The following is a 22,692-nucleotide window of genomic DNA, read 5'->3' as shown; positions in this document are numbered from 1 at the left end:
TATTGTCTATACTAGGTATATAGTTGTGTGCTTCTAGTAGCAGTTATGCGTGTCTCAACTCTAATGTTCAGTAGTACTGTCAGTGCTTATTTGCACATAATTGTCCATACTAGGTATATAGTGGTGTGCTTCTAGTACCAGTTATGCATGTCTCTAATGTTCAGTAATACTGTCTGTGTTTATTTGCACATAATTGTCTATACTATGTATATAGTGGTGTGCTTCTAGTACCAGTTATGCGTGTCTCTAATGTTCAGTAGTACTGTCTGTGTTTATTTGCACATAATTGTCTATACTAGGTATATAGTTGTGTGGTTCAAGAAGCAGTTATGCATGTCTCTAATGTTCAGTAGTACTGTCTGTGCTTATTTGCACATAATTGTCTATACTAGGTATATAGTGGTGTGCTTCTAGTAGCAGTTATGCGTGTCTCTAATGTTCAGTAGTACTGTCTGTGTTTATTTGCACATAATTGTCTATACTAGGTATATAGTGGTGGGCTTCTAGTACCAGTTATTCTTGTCTCTAATGTTCAGTAGTACTGTCTGTGTTTATTTGCACATAATTGTCTATACTAGGTATATAGTTGTGTGCTTCTAGTAGCAGTTATGTGTGTCTCTAATGTTCAGTAGTACTGTCTGTGTTTATTTGCACATAATTGTCTATACTAGTTATATAGTTGTGTGCTTCTAGTAGCAGTTATGCGTGTCTCCAATGTTCAGTAGTACTGTCAGTGCTTATTTGCAGATAATTGTCTATAGTAGGTATATAGTTGTGTGCTTCAAGCAGCAGTTATGCATGTCTCTAATGTTAAGTAGTACTGTCTGTGCTTATTTGCACATAATTGTCTATACTAGGTATATAGTGGTGTGCTTCTAGTAGCAGTTATGCGTGTCTCTAATGTTCAGTAGTACTGTCTGTGTTTATTTGCACATAATTGTCTATACTAGGTATATAGTTGTTTGCTTCTAGTAGCAGTTATGCGTGTCTCTAATGTTCAGTAGTACTGTCTGTGTTTATTTGCACATAATTGTCTATACTAGGTATATAGTGGTGTGCTTCTAGTACCAGTTATGTGTGTCTCTAATGTTCAGTAGTACTGTCTGTGTTTATTTGCACATAATTGTTTATGCTAGGTATATAGTGGTGTGCTTCTAGTAGCAGTTATGCGTGTCTCTAATGTTCAGTAGTACTGTCTGTGTTTATTTGCACATAATTGTCTATACTAGGTATATTATAGTTGTGTGCTTCTAGTACCAGTTATGCGTGTCTCCAATGTTCAGTAGTACTGTCAGTGCTTATTTGCAGATAATTGTCTATAGTAGGTATATAGTTGTGTGCTTCAAGTAGCAGTTATGCATGTCTCTAATGTTCAGCAGTACTGTCTGTGCTTATTTGCACATAATTGTCTATACTAGGTATATAGTGGTGTGCTTCTAGTAGCAGTTATGCGTGTCTCTAATGTTCAGTAGTACTGTCTGTGCTTATTTGCACATAATTGTCTATACTAGGTATATAGTTGTGTGCTTCTAGTAGCAGTTATGCGTGTCTCTAATGTTCAGTAGTACTGTCAGTGCTTATTTGCACATAATTGTCTATACTAGGTATATAGCTGTGTGCTTCTAGTAGCAGTTATGCGTGTCTCTAATGTTCAGTAGTACTGTCAGTGCTTATTTGCACATAATTGTCTATACTAGGTATATTGTTGTGTGCTTCTAGTAGCAGTTATGCGTGTCTCTAATGTTCAGTAGTACTGTCAGTGCTTATTTGCACATAATTGTCTATACTAGGTATATAGTTGTGTGCTTCAAGAAGCAGTTATGCATGTCTCTAAAATTCAGTAGTACTATCTGTGCTTTTTTGCACATAATTGTCTATGCTAGGTATATAGTGGTGTGCTTCTAGTAGCAGTTATGCGTTTCTCTAATGTTCAGTAGTACTGTCTGTGCTTATTTGCACATAATTGTCTATGCTAGGTATATAGTGGTGTGCTTCTAGTACCAGTTATGTGTGTCTCTAATGTTCAGTAGTACTGTCTGTGCTTATTTGCAGATAATTGTCTATACTAGGTATATAGTTGTGTGCTTCTAGTAGCAGTAATGCGTGTCTCTAATGTTCAGTAGTACTGTCTGTGCTTATTTGCACATAATTGTCTATACTAGGTATATAGTTGTGTGCTTCTAGTAGCAGTTATGCGTGTCTCTAATGTTCAGTAGTACTGTCAGTGCTTATTTGCACATAATTGTCTATACTAGGTATATAGTTGTGTGCTTCTAGTACTAGTTATGCGTGTCTCTAATGTTCAGTAGTACTGTCTGTGTTTATTTGCACATAATTGTCTATACTAGGTATATAGTTGTGTGCTTCTAGTAGCAGTTATGCGTGTCTCAACTCTAATGTTCAGTAGTACTGTCAGTGCTTATTTGCACATAATTGTCCATACTAGGTATATAGTGGTGTGCTTCTAGTACCAGTTATGCATGTCTCTAATGTTCAGTAATACTGTCTGTGTTTATTTGCACATAATTGTCTATACTAGGTATATAGTGGTGTGCTTCTAGTACCAGTTATGCGTGTCTCTAATGTTCAGTAGTACTGTCTGTGTTTATTTGCACATAATTGTCTATACTAGGTATATAGTTGTGTGGTTCAAGAAGCAGTTATGCATGTCTCTAATGTTCAGTAGTACTGTCTGTGCTTATTTGCACATAATTGTCTATACTAGGTATATAGTGGTGTGCTTCTAGTAGCAGTTATGCGTGTCTCTAATGTTCAGTAGTACTGTCTGTGTTTATTTGCACATAATTGTCTATACTAGGTATATAGTGGTGGGCTTCTAGTACCAGTTATTCTTGTCTCTAATGTTCAGTAGTACTGTCTGTGTTTATTTGCACATAATTGTCTATACTAGGTATATAGTTGTGTGCTTCTAGTAGCAGTTATGCGTCTCTCTAATGTTCAGTAGTACTGTCTGTGTTTATTTGCACATAATTGTCTATACTAGGTATATAGTTGTGTGCTTCTAGTAGAAGTTATGCATCTCTCTAATATTCAGTAGTACTGTCTGTGTTTATTTGCACATAATTGTCTATACTAGGTATATAGTTGTGTGCTTCTAGTACCAGTTATGCGTGTCTCTAATGTTCAGTAGCACTGTCTGTGTTTATTTGCACATAATTGTCTATAATAGGTATATAGTTGTGTGCTTCTAGTAGCAGTTATGCGTGTTTCTAATGTTCAGTAGTACTGTCAGTGCTTATTTGGACATAATTGTCTATACTAGGTATATATTTGTGTGCTTCAAGAAGCAGTTATGCATGTCTCTAATGTTCAATAGTACTGTCTGTGCTTATTTGCACATAATTGTCTATACTAGGTATATATTTGTGTGCTTCTAGTACCAGTTATGCGTGTCTCTAATGTTCAGTAGCACTGTCTGTGTTTATTTGCACATAATTGTCTATAATAGGTATATAGTTGTGTGCTTCTAGTAGCAGTTATGCGTGTTTCTAATGTTCAGTAGTACTGTCAGTGCTTATTTGCACATAATTGTCTATACTAGGTATATATTTGTGTGCTTCAAGAAGCAGTTATGCATGTCTCTAATGTTCAGTAGTACTGTCTGTGCTTATTTGCACATAATTGTCTATACTAGGTATATATTTGTGTGCTTCTAGTACCAGTTATGCCTCTCTCTAATGTTCAGTAGTACTGTCTGTGTTTATTTGCACATTATTGTCTATACTAGGTATATAGTTGTGTGCTTCTAGTAGCAGTTATGCGTGTCTCAACTCTAATGTTCAGTAGTACTGTCAGTGCTTATTTGCACATAATTGTCCATACTAGGTATATAGTGGTGTGCTTCTAGTACCAGTTATGCATGTCTCTAATGTTCAGTAATACTGTCTGTGTTTATTTGCACATAATTGTCTATACTATGTATATAGTGGTGTGCTTCTAGTACCAGTTATGCGTGTCTCTAATGTTCAGTAGTACTGTCTGTGTTTATTTGCACATAATTGTCTATACTAGGTATATAGTTGTGTGGTTCAAGAAGCAGTTATGCATGTCTCTAATGTTCAGTAGTACTGTCTGTGCTTATTTGCACATAATTGTCTATACTAGGTATATAGTGGTGTGCTTCTAGTAGCAGTTATGCGTGTCTCTAATGTTCAGTAGTACTGTCTGTGTTTATTTGCACATAATTGTCTATACTAGGTATATAGTGGTGGGCTTCTAGTACCAGTTATTCTTGTCTCTAATGTTCAGTAGTACTGTCTGTGTTTATTTGCACATAATTGTCTATACTAGGTATATAGTTGTGTGCTTCTAGTAGCAGTTATGTGTGTCTCTAATGTTCAGTAGTACTGTCTGTGTTTATTTGCACATAATTGTCTATACTAGTTATATAGTTGTGTGCTTCTAGTAGCAGTTATGCGTGTCTCTAATGTTCAGTAGTACTGTCTGTGCTTATTTGCACATAATTGTCTATACTAGGTATATAGTTGTGTGCTTCTAGTAGCAGTTATGCGTGTCTCCAATGTTCAGTAGTACTGTCAGTGCTTATTTGCAGATAATTGTCTATAGTAGGTATATAGTTGTGTGCTTCAAGCAGCAGTTATGCATGTCTCTAATGTTAAGTAGTACTGTCTGTGCTTATTTGCACATAATTGTCTATACTAGGTATATAGTGGTGTGCTTCTAGTAGCAGTTATGCGTGTCTCTAATGTTCAGTAGTACTGTCTGTGTTTATTTGCACATAATTGTCTATACTAGGTATATAGTTGTTTGCTTCTAGTAGCAGTTATGCGTGTCTCTAATGTTCAGTAGTACTGTCTGTGTTTATTTGCACATAATTGTCTGTACTAGGTATATAGTGGTGTGCTTCTAGTACCAGTTATGTGTGTCTCTAATGTTCAGTAGTACTGTCTGTGTTTATTTGCACATAATTGTTTATGCTAGGTATATAGTGGTGTGCTTCTAGTAGCAGTTATGCGTGTCTCTAATGTTCAGTAGTACTGTCTGTGTTTATTTGCACATAATTGTCTATACTAGTTATATAGTTGTGTGCTTCTAGTAGCAGTTATGCGTGTCTCTAATGTTCAGTAGTACTGTCTGTGTTTATTTGCACATAATTGTTTATGCTAGGTATATAGTGGTGTGCTTCTAGTAGCAGTTATGCGTGTCTCTAATGTTCAGTAGTACTGTCTGTGCTTATTTGCACATAATTGTCTATACTAGGTATATTATAGTTGTGTGCTTCTAGTACCAGTTATGCGTGTCTCCAATGTTCAGTAGTACTGTCAGTGCTTATTTGCAGATAATTGTCTATAGTAGGTATATAGTTGTGTGCTTCAAGTAGCAGTTATGCGTGTCTCTAATGTTCAGCAGTACTGTCTGTGCTTATTTGCACATAATTGTCTATACTAGGTATATAGTGGTGTGCTTCTAGTAGCAGTTATGCGTGTCTCTAATGTTCAGTAGTACTGTCAGTGCTTATTTGCACATAATTGTCTATACTAGGTATATAGTTGTGTGCTTCTAGTAGCAGTTATGCGTGTCTCTAATGTTCAGTAGTACTGTCAGTGCTTATTTGCACATAATTGTCTATACTAGGTATATTGTTGTGTGCTTCTAGTAGCAGTTATGCGTGTCTCTAATGTTCAGTAGTACTGTCAGTGCTTATTTGCACATAATTGTCTATACTAGGTATATAGTTGTGTGCTTCAAGAAGCAGTTATGCATGTCTCTAAAATTCAGTAGTACTATCTGTGCTTTTTTGCACATAATTGTCTATGCTAGGTATATAGTGGTGTGCTTCTAGTAGCAGTTATGCGTTTCTCTAATGTTCAGTAGTACTGTCTGTGCTTATTTGCACATAATTGTCTATGCTAGGTATATAGTGGTGTGCTTCTAGTACCAGTTATGTGTGTCTCTAATGTTCAGTAGTACTGTCTGTGCTTATTTGCAGATAATTGTCTATACTAGGTATATAGTTGTGTGCTTCTAGTAGCAGTAATGCGTGTCTCTAATGTTCAGTAGTACTGTCTGTGCTTATTTGCACATAATTGTCTATACTAGGTATATAGTTGTGTGCTTCTAGTAGCAGTTATGCGTGTCTCTAATGTTCAGTAGTACTGTCAGTGCTTATTTGCACATAATTGTCTATACTAGGTATATAGTTGTGTGCTTCTAGTACTAGTTATGCGTGTCTCTAATGTTCAGTAGTACTGTCTGTGTTTATTTGCACATAATTGTCTATACTAGGTATATAGTTGTGTGCTTCTAGTAGCAGTTATGCGTGTCTCAACTCTAATGTTCAGTAGTACTGTCAGTGCTTATTTGCACATAATTGTCCATACTAGGTATATAGTGGTGTGCTTCTAGTACCAGTTATGCATGTCTCTAATGTTCAGTAATACTGTCTGTGTTTATTTGCACATAATTGTCTATACTAGGTATATAGTGGTGTGCTTCTAGTACCAGTTATGCGTGTCTCTAATGTTCAGTAGTACTGTCTGTGCTTATTTGCACATAATTGTCTATACTAGGTATATAGTTGTGTGGTTCAAGAAGCAGTTATGCATGTCTCTAATGTTCAGTAGTACTGTCTGTGCTTATTTGCACATAATTGTCTATACTAGGTATATAGTGGTGTGCTTCTAGTAGCAGTTATGCGTGTCTCTAATGTTCAGTAGTACTGTCTGTGTTTATTTGCACATAATTGTCTATACTAGGTATATAGTGGTGGGCTTCTAGTACCAGTTATTCTTGTCTCTAATGTTCAGTAGTACTGTCTGTGTTTATTTGCACATAATTGTCTATACTAGGTATATAGTTGTGTGCTTCTAGTAGCAGTTATGTGTGTCTCTAATGTTCAGTAGTACTGTCTGTGTTTATTTGCACATAATTGTCTATACTAGTTATATAGTTGTGTGCTTCTAGTAGCAGTTATGCGTGTCTCTAATGTTCAGTAGTACTGTCTGTGCTTATTTGCACATAATTGTCTATACTAGGTATATAGTTGTGTGCTTCTAGTAGCAGTTATGCGTGTCTCCAATGTTCAGTAGTACTGTCAGTGCTTATTTGCAGATAATTGTCTATAGTAGGTATATAGTTGTGTGCTTCAAGCAGCAGTTATGCGTGTCTCTAATGTTAAGTAGTACTGTCTGTGCTTATTTGCACATAATTGTCTATACTAGGTATATAGTGGTGTGCTTCTAGTAGCAGTTATGCGTGTCTCTAATGTTCAGTAGTACTGTCTGTGTTTATTTGCACATAATTGTCTATACTAGGTATATAGTTGTTTGCTTCTAGTAGCAGTTATGCGTGTCTCTAATGTTCAGTAGTACTGTCTGTGTTTATTTGCTTATAATTGTCTATACTAGGTATATAGTGGTGTGCTTCTAGTACCAGTTATGCGTGTCTCTAATGTTCAGTAGTACTGTCTGTGTTTATTTGCACATAATTGTTTATGCTAGGTATATAGTGGTGTGCTTCTAGTAGCAGTTATGCGTGTCTCTAATGTTCAGTAGTACTGTCTGTGTTTATTTGCACATAATTGTCTATACTAGGTATATTATAGTTGTGTGCTTCTAGTACCAGTTATGCGTGTCTCCAATGTTCAGTAGTACTGTCAGTGCTTATTTGCAGATAATTGTCTATAGTAGGTATATAGTTGTGTGCTTCAAGTAGCAGTTATGTGTGTCTCTAATGTTCAGTAGTACTGTCTGTGCTTATTTGCACATAATTGTCTATACTAGGTATATAGTGGTGTGCTTCTAGTAGCAGTTATGCGTGTCTCTAATGTTCAGTAGTACTGTCTGTGCTTATTTGCACATAATTGTCTATACTAGGTATATAGTTGTGTGCTTCTAGTAGCAGTTATGCGTGTCTCTAATGTTCAGTAGTACTGTCAGTGCTTATTTGCACATAATTGTCTATACTAGGTATATAGCTGTGTGCTTCTAGTAGCAGTTATGCGTGTCTCTAATGTTCAGTAGTACTGTCAGTGCTTATTTGCACATAATTGTCTATACTAGGTATATTGTTGTGTGCTTCTAGTAGCAGTTATGCGTGTCTCTAATGTTCAGTAGTACTGTCAGTGCTTATTTGCACATAATTGTCTATACTAGGTATATAGTTGTGTGCTTCAAGAAGCAGTTATGCATGTCTCTAAAATTCAGTAGTACTATCTGTGCTTTTTTGCACATAATTGTCTATGCTAGGTATATAGTGGTGTGCTTCTAGTAGCAGTTATGCGTTTCTCTAATGTTCAGTAGTACTGTCTGTGCTTATTTGCACATAATTGTCTATGCTAGGTATATAGTGGTGTGCTTCTAGTACCAGTTATGTGTGTCTCTAATGTTCAGTAGTACTGTCTGTGCTTATTTGCAGATAATTGTCTATACTAGGTATATAGTTGTGTGCTTCTAGTAGCAGTTATGCGTGTCTCTAATGTTCAGTAGTACTGTCTGTGCTTATTTGCACATAATTGTCTATACTAGGTATATAGTTGTGTGCTTCTAGTAGCAGTTATGCGTGTCTCTAATGTTCAGTAGTACTGTCAGTGCTTATTTGCACATAATTGTCTATACTAGGTATATAGTTGTGTGCTTCTAGTACTAGTTATGCGTGTCTCTAATGTTCAGTAGTACTGTCTGTGTTTATTTGCACATAATTGTCTATACTAGGTATATAGTTGTGTGCTTCTAGTAGCAGTTATGTGTGTCTCTAATGTTCAGTAGTACTGTCTGTGTTTATTTGCACATAATTGTCTATACTAGGTATAGAGTTGTGTGCTTCTAGTAGCAGTTATGCGTGTCTCTAATGTTCAGTAGTACTGTCTGTGCTTATTTGCACATAATTGTCTATACTAGGTATATAGTTCTGTGCTTCTAGTACCAGTTATGCGTGTCGCTAATGTTCAGTAGTACTGTCTGTGCTTATTTGCACATAATTGTCTATACTAGGTATATAGTTGTGTGTTTCTAGTACCAGTTATGCATGTCTCTAATGTTCAGTAGTCCTATTATCACTGTGTGTAGTTGTGCACATATTGGATGTTTGTTTTGCTGTGCTTGTGATTTCATTATTGTATTATTTCAGTGCTGTGGGTACTTTTATGTCACACATCTTGCATTGTGTAGTGTTTTACCTTTTGTATGGCATTTTTTTTTACTATAGGTTAGTGCATTGTCTGATGTTAACTATTATATTCCAGTAATATTTATAGGTGTGTATTTGTACCTTAGGTAAATCATGTATTAATGAATACAGGTGTGTGTCAGTGACATTTACACCTCAGTGCACCAGTGCTGGAAGCCTAAAGTCATAACCTGTTTTTGTGTGTTTACTTGTGTCAGTAATGCTGTGGATTATTATTGCAGGCGTGTCATGCTGTCAGAGTACTGTTGATATGTACACCTATATATTTGCCAGCTGTGCTGATATCCCAATCTTGATTCTGTGATATGTACACCTAGTGAGATTGTTTGTCACTGTGAGTAGTTGTATATATTATGGTTGTGTATTCATGTATATAATTTAGTTGTCATTCAGTGGCCTATATACATTTCAAATATAAAGAATATAGGTTTAGAAGAAAAATGTATTTACCTTAAGTCTAGAATTTCTAGTATCCCTAAAGTTTTATTAAAAGAATATAAAAGGCATTTGTAAAATGCACAGTAAGCTTTTAACATTTGACCAGAATAATTTGTGAATTGAACATAAATTCATAAATTGACATAAAACAGTGCTTGAATTAACATGAACATTACACAAGCGCAAAGAATACACTAAATAAAATATATGCATATAACAAATTCTCTGTAAGTCACTGCCTGCAGGGTGCATAGAGAGCTGGCATATTTTAACATAGGGGCCACCATTACATATGCAGCGTCGCCCACAAAATCCTCTGCCTCCAGTTTTTACGCGGTTTTGGTATTACATATACGGCGTAGCATACAAGTTACGCGCGTATATTTCACTCTTCGGACGTATTTTTTTTACCAATAGACTAACATAGAACAGACGTGCAATTTGGTATCCAATATACAGCGTAAGGACGTTCGCGCACATAATTCAGAGAATCTACTCCATTCTTATTTCGCCACAAATTGCTGGCGCAGTAACCCTTGCACTGACTAAAAAAGCATTGTAACTCCCTGAAGGCCTAACAAACGCATGCATAATCACATACATATCAGCCGCAAATCTCAAACTTGTAAACCTCTTCTAAGCATTTATTATTCCTGCCCCTGCAAGTGTGTCAAACCAATCACAAACATCACAACCTCTCACCTGCAGCCTTAAAACACCTGGCAATGCACACCTTCATTAGCCACCATGTTTCCCCTGCTTTACCTACAATACCTAGATAGACAGCATCGTGGGGCACAAGGGGTGCTGGAAGCCCTACAAGCCCCTGTTGGTCAGGATATACCTGCTGGTGCTATAGTTGCTGCTGAGGTCCCTGGTCATGGTGCTGTAGCCGTCCCTGCTCCTGCTGCTGCTGTCCCTGCTCCTCCTGCTGCTGTCCCTGTTCCTGGTGCTGCCCCTGCTGCTGTTGTTGTTGCAGCTGGTCATAGGCCAGCAGGGCCTATAAGACGTCGGCATCAGAAGAGGGGAAGAGCAAGGGCACCAAGGATACACAGGGTTAGGGTCACCCTGTTTGGAATGACAGAAGGGGAGGTCAGGGGAAAGTATTGCTTGACTTCTGCAAGCCTCATTGACCTATATGAGGTCTTGAAGGATGATATTGACCCTCAAGTGAATAGGAACCGAGCTCTGACTGGTATGCAGAAGTTGTTGTGTGTTGTACACTTCCTGGCATCTGGCTCATTCCAGTCAACAGAGGGCCTTGTGTCTGGCCTAGCACAGTCCACCTTCTCCAGGCTCCTAGGGGAGGTTTTGACTGCTCTAGATAACCAGACACAGCGATACATTCATTTCCCCGTACCCCCCAGGAATGGAACAGTCTTAAACAAGGCTTCTATCGAATGGGGGGTATTCCCAATGTCATGGGGGCAAATGATAAGAGGGATTAGTACAGTCATATATATGTCCATGTGGGCATACAATGTACATTGATACATGCTAGGGCCTATACTGATTCTCATGTCAAACTCTATAACATGCATGTGCACATTGTGATTTGTGCTATGAGGGATTTTAATATGCGCAGTATACAGGTATGTGTTTCATACAATAGTTATGTGTACATGTCAATGATGGAAAAAATGTGTTCTTTAAGTGACACTATGGTCACACAATTTACTTTAGCCTGATGTAGGCACAGAACCTGCTTTCTTGAGCTAAAAGTATTGTGATGGCTATAGTGTCCATTTACTGAAAACTCTACATGTGGCTTGTGGCCTGTGTTACTCTGAGACATGTTAGTATTGCACTATTCCATCTCATATCATGAATTGCATTGTGTTAAGTAGCATTAATGTCAAATATAATTGTAGATGTTTTTGTTAGTAGGCCAAATACCATGCTCCTCATTGTGTACATGAATGTGTGATATTAAAGGATGTTATAGCTCAAATACATATAATACTGGTGTGTGGAATGTTACCCACCAGCATGATGTGCTGTGGTTGCAGCCCCTAAGTCACGAGCCCCTGGAAGTCCACGGACTGCTGTGATACTCAGTGACCTGTGTATCATCTCCTGCCAGGTGTTATATTCTATGTCCAGGGATGGACCACCGCCTGTTCCCCTCTGGTGTGTCAGTATATTTATGAAAATCTTAATAGTGCTATCCAAATAATATATCAGCTTATGGCAGGCTTAAAACGCAATACAAATAATAATTTTCCTTAAAAATAGAAACCCTAATCAACCATGCATCTACTAGACCATACAATTAATATAAATATCTGAATTCTTTTATTTAGTTAATATCCATGAACATATTGAAATATATTTGCAATAAAAAGGAATATGAAATAAATTATATGCGCTTGAAAACTATTTAAATATGCTATGCAATAATATATCAGCTTATCTTAAACACCAGCCTTATTTACAAATCTTTTAACATCCAAGCAATACAATTTTAAACTATGCTCTTAAGCAATAGGATAATATATATATTCTGTTATTTAACTGCAATTTATCCTAATACAAAATTAACTGACAATATCAGAATTTGCATAGATTAGTTACTTAGCCAATCAGAAACAGATTTAAACAATACCTAGGCTTATGACTACCAATTTAAAATACAATATACTTCACCAATTTTGAACCAATTCGTAGCGGTCTTTAGGTCATCTCATTCGAAGGAAGTTTTTTTTTGCACAAATCAAGGTTAAGTTTTAAGCTCCTTGCTGACGTGAAATTTTTTTCCAGGTATATCACAGCCAAAATCAGATCACTAGTTTTCAGCAAGTTACAGACAACTGTCCCTTGTGCATTCAACACTCCCATTATATAATCATTGATAACCTGTTTCGTTCACGCCCTTTTTGCTTGTCCCTTGTCATTGGATAATTGGTTTAGTATACATTGTTGTTATGGAAACGCCCACGGAGCCTTGTCCCTTTTCATTGGATAACCGGAATATCTCATTCCCAACAGCCAAAAGGCTTTCTGGCTGTAGTTCTCTCATGGCAACGCAGCATTATGAACAGACATATCAATACCATTTCTGAACATTTTTAACACAACTTAATTACTTTTATAAAATGATTATTTAATCAGACCATAACTTTTTATAGCAATTATTCACAACATTTGTTTTGGATAAGTTATATCTTAATGAATTTTCTGATCATTTTGATATGAAACATCAAATACATCTAACATTATATTAAAATAATTTATATTTCATTTAGCCTAACAGAAAATTTATATTTCATAGTCATATCACATCAAAGTAACTTCCATATCTTCATCTCACTATATTTTAAAAGATGTATTTAAAACGTTATAAACATTTATTGCACATTCATATGATAGGACTTATTTCATCTCACGCAGGCATTCCATCTGAAATAAAGTAATAAGTGTCATTAATTATTTCTTTCCAGGTCCACAAGTATTTATTTATATTCTTAAAAACACAGAGGCTAAGTAAGATCTTTTATGTTTTAAAAAAAAAAAAAAATATATATATATATATATATGCACATTCATTTCTATGTAGATCTGAGATGATATATCTGAAAAATATAAACACTACCGAGGTTATTAAACATTTTTGACTGACTAAAACAGTTACCTCCCAAGCTTAGCAAATACCCATGTAATAATAATAGAGGATTAGACAATTTCCCAAATTTCTATATTTAATACATTCTGGGGCATGCATTCAAACAGAGAGAAAAACAAATGTTTATTTGCTGTCTGTTTTAGTACTTCAGAGTCACACCTCAGCATCTGTCTTTTGTTTCCCAAGGCCTTCACTGCCCCACATGGGGTCAATCCACGAGTAGTTGTAAAAGTCTTAATACAGCATATTTCCTGTTTAGCCAGTAGTGCAGATGTGTATTTGATGTTTAGGGATAACTAACACCTATGTGCATAAAAGCTGTTTCTCTATGATTTTGATCAGTTCCAAAAGGGTATTTCAGACATTTCGTCTCCATATATTTTGTGTGGTGTCACCTATCTGACAATCTATCCTCTTAATTTGCCTTTTATGACTCATCCTGTCTCAAACTGTAAGTTGATTATAGCAAATTTGGTATGGGCCTCATGTTCCATTGTCCCCCCTGTGTGTTCAGCATAATTTTACATAATGAGTGTGGGAGATCTCCCAGAAACAAACCTTTGTTCTCATTTTAGTCAAGAATGTCTCCTGTGCAATTGAAGAAGTGGGGGAGAACTAAACCTGTCTGAAGTCAGTTCTGAATGCAATGAGTTATTTTTTTTATTTTTTTTACTGATCAGTGAAATATCTGATCAACGATACGGATTTATTAATCTTGAAATATATGATTAAAATATATATATTTATTAACCTCACATATACCTTGACATAAATCCCCCTTCCAACTTCAAATAGATGTAGGACGCATGTATTTGAATTGGCTTAAAGTCAGTGGTATTTGATGAGGATCAACCGTATACCTCATAGACAGTCTCTTATGTAGGAAGTTTGTTATTTTGAGCCTTCATGTTTATCATTTAGGCATCTTTAAACTACAGTATGTCTTTAGTTCATTTGGGGATATGACACTTCATTCTCCCTCTATGACTTGTAGTTGGGATCTTGGATGACACACTCGCAATTGATTGATATGGACCCATTTATCTATGAAACTTTCATTTTTGGGGATCCTTATTTTATAGGCCACTGGAGATATTTTGTCAGTAATGACAAAAGGACCTTTCCATGAGGGAAGAAATTTCTTCTCCCTAACCTGATCTCTTCCAAAGTTATAAAGATAAAGTTTATCATTTATTTCATATTCCTTTTTGGATGTTTTGAGATCATAATAGGTTTTAGTGGCAGTTGCGGCTCTTTCTAAATTCCTTTGAGCAAATGCTAAGGCATGTTGCAGGTGTTTTCTTAAGTTTTCCACATATTGCTGTGTATTGGCAGCGTTTATCAAGTTTTGGTCTGATGTACGGTACAGCAGATGCTGAGGTAGAACCATTCTTCTACCAGTCATCAGCTCAAAAGGTGACATTTTGGTAGCACTACTTGTAGTTGCTCTTAATGCCATTAAGACTAGAGGTAGTTTTACATCCCAGTCTTTACCTGTTTCACTCACAAACTTTTTGAGGATTTTAACAATGGACTGGTTGTAACGCTCTACACCACCACTTGAGGCAGCTCTATAAGCAATATGGAGCTTTCTTTTAACCCCTAGTATTTTCCACATTTTGGTCATCACTTCGCTAGTGAAGTGGGTCCCCCAATCTGATTCGATTCTTTGGGGCAAACCAAATCTGGAAAATACATGGTTGATGAGCAATGCTGCACATGTTTCAGCACTATTGTAAGGTGCACTAATGCACTCTACCCATTTAATGAACAGGCATGTCACTGTTAACATGTACTTGTTACCTCTTGATGACCTTGTTACCAGACCAATAAAATCAATTTGTATATCTGACCATGGCATTACCATCCCCCTTTTCTGCAATGGCGCTCTATGCGTTGGTGCAGTGGGTTGAAACTGTGGGCAGATTAAACACCCTTGACAGTAGGTTTGAACATCTTTCAACATGTGTGGCCAAAAAGCATAATCACGTAATATTTAATACGTGAGTTTGGCACCACGATGACCAGATGTGGGAGCATCATGGGCATGTTGAAGCATTAGACCTCTGAACTTGGTGGGTACTACCCACTGCTGGATGCCAGTTTTGGAAGTTCTAATTAACAAATCATCCTGTAACTTGAATTGTGATCTAGATTTTATTAAGATTCTAAGATCTTCCTTGCCAATACAATCATCTTTTGAGATGGGGTTGCTTTCAGGATCTTCTATGTGTTTATAGAATATGCCTACAATGGGGTCTTCTTTTTGACTAGTGATCAGGTCCTCACTAGGAGAATCCTGACTCCATTGTACCAAGTTAGGCTCACTCTGTTGTTTTGCCTGGTTTCTGGTAATGGCTTCTACCTGAATTGCACCCATTAAATGGTCAATATTAAGGAGTTCTCCAGTTATGGCCCCTTGTTTGGCTAATGAATCCGCAAGGTCATTGCCTTCCTTATCAGGACCTAGAACTCTGGAATGACCCTTGGTCTTTTTCCAGTGTATGGTTAATCATTGGATACCACCAGATTATCAATTTCGCAGAACAATTTGCCATGCTTGACTGGTTTGTTATTGCTTTTCTGCATGCCATTTCTTTTCCAAGTTGGCAGGTATTCAACAAAACTGTCACGCACATAATTTGAGTCAGTTATGATCACAAATTCATGAATACCATGTTCAATAGCCATTTCAATGGTTTTGAAAACAGCAGTTAGTTCTGCAACTTGAATGGATCTTGGTCCAATGTTGAAACCTATAAATATATATTTGGGAATCCATTTGCCCCAGTTATACCAATGCCAGCGACTAATCTGCACTCATTATCAATAGTGGCATGGTAAGAGCAACCATCAACATACACCCAAGGTAATGTTTGACAATGGTCCTCATTGTACATTTTATAAGGGGAAAGCAATTGTTCCTCCAGAAAATCATCTTCTGAAAATTCTTCCCCAGGATCTCTAGCAGTACAGTCGTGGAGTTCAGCAAGCCCTTGTGCGACTGGATTCTTTTTATTCTGCTTGTAGCAAATTTCTAATGGCCAGCCTTGTAAGGAAAGAGTCCACGCTGTTATGCTGCTATTTGACAAATTCCCATCTCTTATTCTCTCACTTTGCAAATATAGCAAAGGCTGGTGGGCCGTTTCTACAATAATTTTCTCACCCTTTATATAGCTGCGGAAATTTTGTAGAGCCCATACAGTAGATAAGAGGGCTTTTTCGCAATCGCTAAATTTTATTTCTACTGGGGATAGATTTTTGCTCGCATAAGCAATGGCTTTGTTAAAATTATCATGCTTTTGGTATAAAACAGCACTCATGCTTTCATCTGTGTACCCTGTTTCTAAGTAGAAAGGTTTACCACCTTCAGGGTATGCTAAGCAAGGTGCTTGAGTGAGTTTTCTCTTCAGCTCTCTGATGGCTGTCTCTTGAGACTCACTCCAGTGCCATTTCACATCTTTCTTTAGAAGAAGTAGTAGTGGTTTAGCTAATTCTGCATAATTATCAATGAATTTGCGAGAATAATTTGTCATACCCAGGAATGATCTCAATTCCTTTAAGTTAGTTGGGTTTTTAGAATTCACTATAGCTTCCACCTTTTTCTTCTGGGGATTTAATCCTTCAGAAGTAACTTAATGTCCCAAGAAGTTTACACGAGTGCGGCACCATTGAGCTTTTTGCAGGAATAATTTGACACCTGCCCTTTTAAGTTGGCTGGGGACGTGTTTAAGCTCTGCGATGTGTTTTTCAAAGTCTGTGCTTTTGATTAAAACATCATCAACATAAGATAAGGTCCCCCTTTCCAGTGCGTCAGGCATAGCCTTATGCATGAATACAGCAAATTCATGTCCAGAATTTATGTATCCAAAAGGAAGTCTTTGAAATGCATATTGGACCTTTTGGAAGGAGAATGCCAGCTTATATTGGTCCTCTTCATGTACCTTTATGGTCCAATATCCCTGTGCACAATCAATGGCAGTGAAAATTTTGGATCCCTGCATCTGAAATAAAGTAATAAGTGTCATTAATTATTTCTTTCCAGGTCCACAAGTATTTATTTATATTCTTAAAAACACAGAGGCTAAGTAAGATCTTTTATGTTTTCAAAACATATATATATATATATATATATATATATGCACATTCATTTCTATGTAGATCTGAGATGATATATCTGAAAAATATAAACACTACCGAGGTTATTAAACATTTTTGACTGACTAAAACAGTTACCTCCCAAGCTTAGCAAATACCCATGTAGTAATAATAATAGAGAATTAGACAATTTCCCAAATTTCTATATTTAATACATTCTGGGGCATGCATTCAAACAGAGAGAAAAAAAAATGTTTATTTGCTGTCTGTTTTAGTGCTTAAGAGTCACACCTCAGCATCTGTCTTTTGTTTCCCAAGGCCTTCACTGCCCCACATGGGGTCAATCCATGAGTAGTTGTAAAAGTCTTAATACAGCATATTTCCTGTTTAGCCAGCAGTGCAGACGTGTATTTGATGTTTAGGGATAACTAACACCTATGTGCATAAAAGCTGTTTCTCTATGATTTTGATCAGTTCCAAAAGGGTATTTCATACATTTCGTCTCCATATATTTTGTGTGGTGTCACCTATCTGACAATCTATCCTCTTAATTTGCCTTTTATGACTCATCCTGTCTCAAACTGTAAGTTGATTATAGCAAATTTGTTATGGGTCTCATGTTCCATTGTCCCCCCCTGTGTGTTCAGCATAATTTTACATAATGAGTGTGGGAGATCTCCCAGAAACAAACCTTTGTTCTCATTTTAGTCAAGAATGTCTCCTGTGCAATTGAAGAAGTGGGGGAGAACTAAACCTGTCTGAAGTCAGTTCTGAATGCAATGAGTTATTTTTTATTTTTTTTTACTGATCAGTGAAATATCTGATCAACGATACAGATTTATTAATCTTGAAATATATGATTAAAATATATATATTTATTAACCTCACATATACCTTGACAGGTGCATAGCTTCCTGCCCCATCTTTTCTTTCACCCGTCTCTTGCAGTCATTTCACCGCTTTTTAAGGCCCTCAACAGTCCTCCTCTGCGGGGCCACACTGTTGACGGCATCCTCTACCGCCAACCATGCTGTTTTTCGCCTTTTGGCACTACCTTTGCGCTTCTCCTGCCCAAAGAGGGCACTGTAATTGTCCATGATGGCCTGGACTAGGGCAACATTTTCATCAAAGGAGAAGTTGGGACATCTCATCCTCTCATCCTCCATGGACACCTGGCTTTCTCCCTGTGATGTCCCTGGTGTTGGTTCCTCCCTATCTTCTCCCCCCCTTCTGTTCCCATGTGCACCCTCTGTCCCTCTCCTAGATGTGCCTGGTCTCTGGGGATCTTGGGCATCTCCCCTCCCATCATCCCTTCTAGCTCTCCCTCTCCCCACTCCACTTACTCCCTGACGGGGACCCCACTGCTCCTCCTGTCCTCTACAATTCTCCTCTCCCTGCCACTCTTCTCCCCTCCTCCCCTCCGCCCTACCTCTCCCTGCCATCCTCACACTACACACACTCACACTCACTCCCAGTTTAATCACACACAATCACAACCAAACACTCAGCCTATCACACTGTAAAATTGAAATAAAATGTGAAATAAAAGGTGTTAGAAACAAAAGTGTGGTGTATTTGTATATGTATGTATGCAAAATGTGTGCAATATGTAAAAATATGTGTAAGTGTACAAGCTTAATCAAACAACAATGTGACCTAACTAACTCCTCTGTTTGCGCCTCTCTCTCTATTCTCACTAATCCTCCACTCCAGTGTAGTGTGCTGTAGCTCAACGAACCATCCAAACACACTGAAGAAAATGGCGGCTGCGCATGGGTTTATATATGAATTTTGAATAGCGTAATTACGTGTTGCATTTTTATATGAAGTCGAGGTTCATTTTTACGAGTGTTATCCTAATTTGCATAAAACTACTCTTTATTGAGACTTTCCATGGAGAAAATACTGGCGTAAGTTACTTGCGACTACTAAAATGTGTATTTGCGCACATTTCGGAATATCGTCAGTTTCTCCTACTTATGCCAGTTTAGCATCTAACGGCGCAGTATATGTAATACCCCGATGTGCGAGATGAAATTACGGGCGGTGCGGGTTCCCACGCTTGCGCCGAAACCTGCGCAGTATATTTGATCTCGCCCAGGTTTTCTCTGTGTATCCTGTCACATAGCCTACTCAGAGAAACCCCTCTACTGGGCATGTGTAAAACAGTCATTCATGTTGGCCTCTACTGGTACACTGTAGAAGAGTGTGCATGTTTGTAACAAATAACAAACCGCTTTTCTGTCCAAGCATAAGTCTTCTCAGTGTCAGGTGGAGTGGCTTTGCTGGAATAAATGGCTGAGAGGCTCAGCTCTCGACAAGCCCTTACTGATGCACTGAACATTAACACAGTGTTTCCACAAGGACCAGGGGTGAGAGAGCAATGAGACTAAACTTAGTAGCTGAACTTTGTCTAGCACTTTAATCAACACAAATAACAATTAAGTATTAGGAATCAACTGTAACATTATAAATGTGAATATCAAAGAAAGACATACCTTTGTATAAGTTTAGTCTCACTATCCAGATGAATATAAACTTGCATAAATTACTTAATGCAGATCTTATGATAGCAGAGGTAACCGGGATAAAGGTAATTTAAGTCAGACAGTCCAGGTCAAGACCTCACAGGGGACAACAGTACAAAATTATTAAACAAATGCAGTATCCACAAGCAAGCTAAAGTCATAAACCAAATCAGTCACAAACAAGGGTTTAATACAAAAGCATAGTCAGGGGAAGCATAAAGCAAGACCAGTATGTCCAAGTAGTAATTGCTAGAGTAAGAGGTTCAGAAACGCCATACACAAAAAACTACATGCTACAAACACAGAGCTAATATAGACTACTAAAATTAAGACCTAATTAAACTTCTCCTCCTTAACGGTATAGTACGACTTACAGCAGCAGGAACAGAAATCACTCTTTTAGACATAAACTTATCATGACAATGTTGTTCATTCTCTACTTTCTCAATGCTGCTCTGTCTCTCCACTCGCTCAATGCTGTTCTGTCTCTTCACCCATTCCTCACAAGCTGCCCTCTTCCGCTCCCACTCCATTCAGAGACTGGCAAAAGGGCGCACAGAGTTAATCACGCCTTCCAGACACGTCCTTTAACACGACATGCAGGGAAGTGTAGTCCCCAGCTGTGGAGCTGCCATAAAAATAATAGAGCAAGCGTTGTGTACAAATAATGTGTGTGATGGCCATAATCAATAAAAATAAAATTAGTAACCATCACGACTACTACTACTCATGTTAAAAAATGGTATGTTTTAGCGTCCCTTCAAAAATTTCTAGGGACAACGGGACAGAGTATGAAAAAATTGGACAATCCAGTTAAAATCAGACGTATGGTCACACAGTAGAAATACCTCTTGGAACTTGCACAGCGTTTCTGGTTCCGAAGGGAAAACACCACTAATTCAATCAGTACTGCTGAGTCTTGCGATTAGCGCTGCTCAGTGAGTCCTGAGCTGTACTTAGACTGTGTGTTTATTCCCTTTGTGGGGGTTAAACACACGGTTGTCTAGGATAGTCTAAGGTTGATAGTCTTAAAATGATAAATTGTGTGTGTGTGTGTATATATATATATATATATATATATATATATATATTATATACATATATACACATTCACATTGTTTTGCATTATAACAAAATGTAAAAGTCATTGCTTTGCACCGCCTTATAGTAGAGATATTTGTCATTTTTATTTTTTGTCTATGGTGTTATAAAAAAAATTACCACCTTTAACTGAAAGATAACGCATAGCAATGACTGCTATGTATACACAGCACAAATGTATTTAATATTATAATATATTATTAATGTAAAGCTGATAAACAATATTTATTTAATTTATACTTGCTTTTTAAATAAAAGCACTTTTAAATTAGATAAAATTTGTCAAATATGGTGCTTGATGGAACACCTATTTTCTTTGGACTTGTTAGCACATGCTCACTTCCTGTACAGACCCCAGAAGGGTTGTTGCTAGAAGCCAGGGACACCCTTAGCATGTGCAGGGCCCTGGGCAAGACATATTTGTGGGCCCACAGTTCAGCGCTCTTATTTCCCTCCCCCATATGCCCTGCCTCCTGTATGGCCCACCCTTGTTCAGTGTTACCTATATAAAGAATAACACTATGGGCCTGATGAACTAAAGATCTCTGGGCTGGCAAGATTATAAAAGAATGCATCGATACAATGAAATCATGGAGGTAAAAAGTGTATTAATATAACAGTGTTGTTTATGCAAAACTGGGTAATATTTAATAACGCGATTATCAATAAACATTTTCAAGTAGACTGTCACTTTAAGGACCCTTTATTTAGGAAATTAGAATCCTTTTTATCAATAAACATTTTTAAGTAGACTGTCTCTTTAAGGACCCTTTAGATAGGAAAATAGAATCCTTTCATAGAAGGGCCTTTTTGCAAGCAGGTTACTTATTTAGGCCAGCTATTTCTATTGATGACATTTCTGCTGCTTCCTCCATTTGGTTAAATAGACTCTCTGAGCAGTTTTCTGATGATTCTGCTAGTGAAGATTTTTTTTTTTTAACCTTTTAGGATTGCTTAATTGGGCTAACTTATTTATCTGTGATGCTGTATTTAAAATCATTAAGATTAATGCCAAGTGTATATCCTTGGCAGTTATTTCTAGAAGAGCTTTGTGGTTGAAATCTTGGTCTGCTGATATGGTTTTTAAATCTAGATTTTCATCTCTTTCTGTTCAAGGAAAGAAGTTGTTTGGCTCTGGATTCTAATATTTCTACTGTTACTGGAGGTAAAGAAGCTCCTAGTGATAAGAAGTTTAGGGGTAAGTCTAAGGCTTCTAATTGTTTTCGTCCTTTACGTCAGAACAGGGAAAAAATATTTGATTCCTCCTCTCTGAAGCAAGATCTTTCTGGCCCAGCCTGGAAGCCAAGTTCCAAATGGAACAGGCTTAAACAGTCCAACAAATCTACTCTTACTTCCAAGTTTGCATGAGGGTACAGCTCTTGATCCAGAGGATCTGGTAGGGTTGCAGGCTAAAGTCTGTTTTTCAATCAATTTCAGATTTAGAAACTGTGAGAGTGATTGCTCCTCTTCCAGTTTTGGAACAAGGGATGGATTTTATTAAAATATCTTCATTGGATCAAAGAAGGAGAGAACTTTAAGAACAGTTTTTGATCTGAAGGTGATTAATAAGTTTGTCAGAGTTCCTACTTTCAAAATGGAGATTATCCAGACTATTCTGCCTCTTGTTCACCTTTGTCAGTTTATGCCCTCTATAGATTTAAAGGATGCTTATCTTCATGTTCCTGTTTACAAGGAACACTATCAGTTTCTGAGGTTTGCATTTATGGACAGGCATCT

Source organism: Bombina bombina, chromosome 2 (assembly GCF_027579735.1).
Source record: "Bombina bombina isolate aBomBom1 chromosome 2, aBomBom1.pri, whole genome shotgun sequence".
Taxonomy (NCBI): Eukaryota; Metazoa; Chordata; class Amphibia; order Anura; family Bombinatoridae; genus Bombina; species Bombina bombina.
Note: the sequence above shows the minus strand (reverse complement) of the source record.